Consider the following 7,834-nt stretch of genomic DNA (forward strand, 5'->3'; position numbering starts at 1 on the left):
CCTGATTTACAGCATCCGCAGTTCTTTTGGTTTTTATAAAGGTTAAACCAAAGTCAGATGCCTCCACCAGTCATCTTAACTGAGTCAAAAATCCCGAAAGAGATTCCCCTGGTTCTTGAATTGCCAAGTAAAGCTGATAGCATCTCAGAATTAGAGGAGGTTTGGGGTCATAATATTCCTTAATTCAATCTGTCAACTCTTGGAAGGCTTTCATATCTGGTGCCTCAGGGAAAGTTAGACAACCAGTAACAGAAAAGGCGACAGGTCCACAAGCTGTCAGGAGAATTACTCGTTGCTTTTCATCTGCCCCAATACTATTTGCCCAGAAAAAATAACGCATTCTTTCTACATACTGGGCCCAATCTTTGGCAGCAGGATTGAATGAGTCAAGCTTTCCAAATAACGACATGATGCCAGAAATGCTTACCCCAATTCAAAGACAACTGGTGTGAGTGAATTTTTTCGCGAGCGTTTTTTTTCTCTTATCGCCACTGAAATAACTCCTCAGAGACCGGTATCCTGAAACCGAGTCACCCTTTATTTACATATGCATAGTACTTGACACTGGAGATGCCTGACACTCTTGTTTATATTTGTCAGCCAGGGCTCCCTGATTGGACCAGGTTAACAGCCCCAGTCAGGGAACTCATATTGTATGAGGTTCATCTGGCTGACCTCATTACAATCACTACAGTGTTCAATCACATTTGCATCAGTGACAGAATTATGACTTATATTATTACTTAACATCGTCCCAAGTGGAAGTGTTTGAAGAGTTGTAATAGGTTTCAAATCAGAAACGTCAATGCTAACGAAGCTTAACCAAACCATGTGATGTGTCCATCACAAAGCTAGTATCAAGATCTATTCCACAGCAGCAATACTAAAAATCAGACCAAAAATGTTACTCATAAATGAATGGGCTACCATCAGCATTACAACTGAAATATTTTTAAACTATTTCTTTTTGAGGTTTCAGGTTGATTCGCATGACAAGTTTATAATATCTTCTTTATGTTGTAAAAGCTGCCTGCTTCCTTCTATAAAGGGAAATATAGCTATCTTAAATAAACTTAATGATGCTTCAAAGATAAATGGACTTTCTGAATTTGATTAGACTAGAATTATGGATGTCTGCTCACCACAAGGACTATAGCAGTTTAAGAAGGCAGCTCACCTCGAACTTAAGGACAATTAGAATCATCAAGCCAGTGAAGGTCACATCTCATGAATGAATAAACAAAAGTTGAATTGACTTAACAGTTATCACAATAAGCACCATTATAAGTGCTGGCCAACTCACCAATGAGGCAGACCCACCAATGAGTTCATTCTGTCATTGATTATTTTCTGTAGGTGTAACCATTACATCAGGAAAATTGGCAGGAGTTATGCAACTGCAAGGTTTCTTTCTTTGTCCTAGTTCAGACTTCACATGAGAGAGTGTATTCTTCTCCCTTAACCAGGCTGCTGTAGTGATTCTGTTTCACAATGCAGCAAGTAACTGACAAGTAGTAGAACAGATTCTATAAATATCCAGTTTCATGGGTAAAAGTTACATTGTGATTAGGAACATAAGAAAAAGAAGCAAGAGTGCCCCTCAAGCCTGTACTGCAATTCAATAAGATCATAGTTAATCTACCTCAGGCCTCAGCTCCAATGTCATGCCAGCTCATCATAGCGCTCAACTCCCAAAATTTCAAAAATCTTATCTACCTCCTCTTTAAATGCATTCAATGATCTAGTCTCTTTGGGACAGAGCATTCCAGACATTTGCTACTCTTCGGGAGAAGCAATTTCTACAGATCTTAGTTTAAATGATAATTCCCTTATTTTTAACTCACCCTACTTCAAGATTTCACCACGAGTAGAAACATGTACCCTGTCAAGCTTCCTCAGAATATCGCACGTTTGAATAAGTTTTAGCATCACCATTTTATATTTCAGACAGACTTTCAAATAATTGTACATTACTGTGGTGGCAATTTAAACAATTACAAGAGCAACATTTTGAAGTGTACAGTTCATTTACAAAAGCAATAAATATTTCCTACTGCTAAAGTATAATATTTTATGAAAATGGAAACTTACTTCACATTATTGGAATTAGCATTGATGTCCAAATATTGATGTTGGTGAACCATGTAATTAGTTGTCAGTTGTCATATTGTTTGACTTAATTTTATTTTCAGCAATAAATTATATTTATACAGCAGCTTTAACAGAATGGACATTCCACGGTGCTTTACGAGAACATCATAAAACCAAACAAGGCACTGAACCACACAGGAGAGTGTCTTAAAGGAAAAAAGTGAGCTAGACAGACGGAGGTGTAAGAAGGGAATTCCTGAGCTTAGAGCCTAGGAAATTGAGAACCCAGTGCGATTAAAATCTGAAAAGGGCAGAAATTGGTGAGTTCCATGGAACGTTGTGAGGCTGGAGGAGGTTATGGAGCTAGGAAGAGGAGTTTCAAAACAAAGATGAAAATTTTTAATCAGGACGTTGCTTGACTGAGAGTCAATGTCTGTCAGGAAGTGCAGAAGTAATAAGTGAAATGAATTCGATGTAAGTTAAGTAATGAGCTGCAGAGGTTTTATTTTACCTAAGAAATATAGAGGGTAGAATTGGAAACCTTGGAATAGTCAAGTCTAAAAAAAGTCATGAATCAGCGTTTCTGAAACAAATGAGTAGAGACAGGTACGGGGATCAGAGTACAGAGTCAAGGGTAACGGTATTGATCAAGAGCCAGTGTCTAGTCCGGGTAGATTGGATCAAAGGGAGAGTTGACAATCAAAAAAGTTGAGTTCTGAAGAAGGGTCACTCGACCTGAAACATTAAATCTGATTTCTCTCCATTGATGTGGCCAGGCCTGCTGAGATTTTCCAGCTAAACAAATATGGGTTGGATACAAAATGAAATTTTGCCCTTGTGTGTTCATAATTAGCTCCTGGAAGTTTTTCTTTGCTCTAATTCTATTTTATAGTTTCAAGGTGCAACAATCTTTCTGGAAAATGAAGAAATATTGAGAAGTTCATGTTTCAAGATAAAAATGGCATCATGCAGATTGTAAAATTTATTCTAATTTCAATATTCTTTATTATATAATAAATATTCTTTGCAGCAACTTGCTTTATTGTAAACTAAAGGGACAATTCCCAATTAGAATATTGGTTTGAAATGTTGCTAGTTCTATTGCAACCTATAACACTTGTGTCAGTATTGCAGAGATACATGAGGTGCCCGTTTGTAAGCTGTTGGAAAATATTAACTTTGGGTGTAGATCAATCATCAAATATTATTTGCATAAATTGTTATCATTTTAGAATTGGGGTAATTTGATATTAATTTTTCAGAATGAAACTAATGGTGCCAATTTAAACAGAACTGTAGCTCAACAAATGCACACTTGTTCAGTATTATGAATAAAAATAATACCTCACTAAATTTTTGAAAGCTTTGGTAAATAATAAATTAATAACACAGTAGAAAATTAATCAATAAAGCAACACACTATTTCATCTGATATTTTGAGTTTACAGCACAATGTAACATTTGACAGAATTTGTACAATATTTGTACAATTATTCTGGACTGATCGTGCTTTGCATTGTCACAATGGTATTTACAGGTATTTATTTGTAATATATTTGACAGTTTGATCCAGTGCCTAGACAATAGAACTCATTGCTGGCCTTGCAGGAATCTGCTCACACAAGTAATGATCCCTGTCATACAGATTCCCAATCGAGGTTTTAATCTGACAGTAGTGAAAAGGTCTCATAAGATGCCCAACAGCAGTGATGACAGCAAGCATCGTAAGCAACCAATCACATTCTCGCAGACAACAAACAAAGGATTTTAGTACTTTTGCAGTTAAGTTCCTCTAATATTTCTTCACAAGTTATTTGATTTACTTTTGGGATAAATCTTCATGATCTTCCTTAAACTTCTTCAATGTTTCTCTGGTGAGATAATCAGAACTGAACCAAAAATGATCTTATAAATGGACAACCTCCAGAGGCATGAATTTTATTGTTCTATATCACCATTGTTTCATTATTTTGTCACATTTTCCAGATCTTGATGACGATTAGCCAGCAGTCATTTCCAGATCTTTTATTACGTCTCCTGATTCCATTCATTACATTTATTTATGATGCACTTTCAATATGCAGAAGGTTGATCTGATTCCAAGAATCTGTCTAGTTGTCCCTGAGCAGCATACTTGGAAGTGAATTAAAGTGGTCAGAGATGACTCACTAACTGATTTTAATCCCCTCCTGCAGCAAAGTTCCTGGAATCTGATCAGCATTTCTCCGAGATAGCTAGGTAAAAATTCAGAGCGCAGAATATTGAGAAATCAAGCCCACAAATTCCTAACTATTTTATGTCTAGGTGTCTCACAAGACTTAGAAGTATAAGAGAATGGAAATTAATGGAAATGTCTATTTCAACTCAAAGACTCCAGCTTTGAAGGCAGTGCTGCCATTTTTTTTTTACTTCTTTGCCTTAGAAAACAACAGTATAAAGAACCTTACCTCCTGGCCACACTAGAACTATTCAAAGCAATCATCATCAAGTTGGAGTGTACTTGCGAACTAATTTCTGCTGGCCCGGATTGACTTTATGGATGTGCTGAGTGTTTTGAGGAGCTGATGAAGCCTATAAAAGAGTGATCCTGAGGTGGCGGAGACATTGATTGTGACTGCAAGCTCTCTGGCATACCACTTTCTCCCTGTGGTGGGATCTTTAGCAGCAATTCCCCTTGGGCTACACCATTTGAGGAAAATGAAGCACTATCAGTGAAGAAGAAGACAAACTGCTCACAGGAAAAGGAGCAGGAGGGAAGAATTGCTCTCAACAGGACTCCATAACCAACTTGGAACTTTCAGGACTACTTCTCTTACCTTGATCTAAACCTTGAGCTATACTTGCTATGTCTGCATTTAATGAAGGCGGTATTCACAGAATATTGTCGCCTTTTGCAGCCAAACAGAGCAAAGTGAGGGTGCTGCTCCTCATGGTTGTGATGGTGATAGTGGGCTTGAATTCCTTTGCATGGACACTATAGCACATACCTAAGTGGCCCACAAAGACAAATGACTAAAAACTGGATTACACCAATATTCGAGTGTGAGGGTTCACTATTTGCAACCTGCCTGTTGCCACTTCTGGTGGATATTGGCAACACATAGGATTGGTGCTCCCAACTCATTTCATTGATTGTACTACTGGCTGCCACTTGCTGCTGCTGAACAAGACTGGCTACCTGTATTCCCAGCAGTCAGCTTAGCTATGTCATACTAATTGTATGTTATGTAGCCAACCTGCTGTTCTTGAAAGCAGTTTGCCCCTCTCAAAAACAAATTACAATAAATGAGAAGAATTTGCTACTGAATACCACTGCAACAATTCTAAAACAATTTTAAAAATTTAAAACCAGTGCTTAAAAGACACTGGTTGTGGCGCTAGGGGCGATGGTGAGTGGAGGTGTGAGGGTGGAGATGTTCCATGGTTTCATGGGGCCCTGGAAGCTCTACTGGCAACCCTCAGAAAGGAGAGGGAACAGGTGACCAAGGCAGTTAATCCTCAGCTGCTTTTTGGTTATAATCCTGAATTTTCCTTCCAAACGGCATTGAGGGTGTACCTACACCACAAGAGTCCTAGAAGGCACCTACTGCCACCCTTCAGGGACAATTAGGGATGGGCAATAAAGATATTTATGGGTCCTTATTTGTATATCACTGGTCACATGCCTCAATATTTGTTGTAACCAATTAATTGATGCTGAAATACAGCCAACAAGTTCAACACTTGATTTGTACAAATTTGAAAGTGTGACAAAGGATCAATTAATTTGTTTCTTTTGCCAGAATATCAGAAAAATGTCTTCTTGTCTTTCAGTTTTGCCAGAGTGTGGGCGTTCTCTTACATTGACATAAACATGTAAATATAGTTCAATTGGCAGTCCAAGAACCAATACCACTGCAATGCACACTGTCTAAGTAGGAGATTAATTTGTTAGCCTAGATTAGTCCTTAAGGGAGGTGGGCTTGAATCCAGAGCCTTCTAGCTCACAGGTTAGAGTACTACCAGTGAATCAACTGACACTAGCAGTAACATCACTTATCCCAGTGCTACAAGTTTACATTGTAAATCAACTGTGTTAAGGAGAACCCTATAGAATTGCAAAATTAATTAGGTGTGAATCAGTACTTAAATCATACCTTCAAATTGTAACGTTTGACAATACTATAATTGATCAACAGGTTCAAGAGGAAAAAACAGGATAAATTGCTTCGGCTGCAAACATGGCTTTTTTTTGCTTTTTCTCTTTGTAACAATTATATTTTCCAAAAACCTTCTTCGCCACTCTCCTATAAGTATTGAGGCCATGCCTGTCACTTGTGTGAGCCTTGACACTTACAATCAAATAAAATCTATTCACATTCGACATAGTCTGCATCACAACCTCGCCCATTGCTGATCTGACCCTTCTTTCCTATGTAGCCCATTGGCATTGAAGTTAATTGTAGGATTAAAATGTGTTGTAAACCTGAGGAACATTGTATTCAAAATAGTGCTGCAAAATTAGGTTATAACACAGACAACTTTGGTATAAATGATTTACATGAGCAAGTTCAAAAGTTCTTACATATAAAATATGTAACAAATCTAGGCAAAAATACTACACACAAATGTGCACTCATTATTTTATTAAACTATACTTCATTTTTTACGTATACCATTGATTTAGCATTGGAGTCCATTTTTCTATTTAAATGAGCTGCATGTTTAAATAATGCCAATGGATTTAACATGTTCAGCATATACTCGTCAAACCAAGACTTCACATATTTTCCTAATAAGATGGTTGTTCCCTTTGCGATATTATATTTGAGGATTATGACAAACATTCCAATTACGTTTTTCAAATGAGCTCATTATGACTTGCTCTGAACATTTACACACCATTTGCAAGGATCGATAAAAAAGAAGGGCCAGATCTTTGTTCGCAACTAGAAAAGGATTTTGGAGGTATAAGCTTATAACAACCATTTCTACATAACCAAACTTTTATTTAAAGTAATTATCATTATCACTTTAATGTCAATAGTTCATGGGTTCACATTCTAAAATTAAAACAAGCTACTTACATGACCTATTTTGTGGCTTCATTTTCTAGCGAGTCACTGTTAATGTAAGATTAAGCAGTCATTCTTAATGATCTTCACAGTGAATATCAAATATTTATTCAATGAATCTCCCATTAATTTTCACTCTGTGCCATGTCAAAAGTGTGTTTCAATATTGAGAGTCAACATACATTGTTTAAACTGCTTACCACTTATGATCTTTGCATCCTTTCTTTATTATTTATTCAGCCAGGGGCTGTGGCATCAATGACTTGGCCAGCATTTATTTGCCATTCCTCATTGTCCTCGAGAAGGTGGTGGTAATCTGTTTTCATGAACTGCTAAAGTCCACATGGTGTTGGTACGCCCATAGTGCTAAGGTATATACACAGTACTGCTAGTTAGGGGGTTCCTGAACATGACAATAAAGCAAGAGCAATCCAGGTCCAATTCAGTGGGGTGTGTAGCTTGGAGGGGAAATTACAGGTGGTGGTGATCCTATACATTTGCTTCCCTTATTCTTATCGATGGTCGAGGCTGTAGGTTTTGAAGGGGATGTCAAGGAGCCTTGGTCAATTACAGCAGTGTATCTTGTAAATCATACACACTGCTGGTATTGTGCATGGGTGGTGAAGGAAGTGAATGTTGAAGGTATTGATTGGAGTGCCAATCAGGTTGACTTCTTTATGGGCTTCTTG

This window comes from Rhincodon typus, chromosome 18 (genome assembly GCF_021869965.1).
Source record: "Rhincodon typus isolate 14 chromosome 18, sRhiTyp1.1, whole genome shotgun sequence".
NCBI lineage: Eukaryota > Metazoa > Chordata > Chondrichthyes > Orectolobiformes > Rhincodontidae > Rhincodon > Rhincodon typus.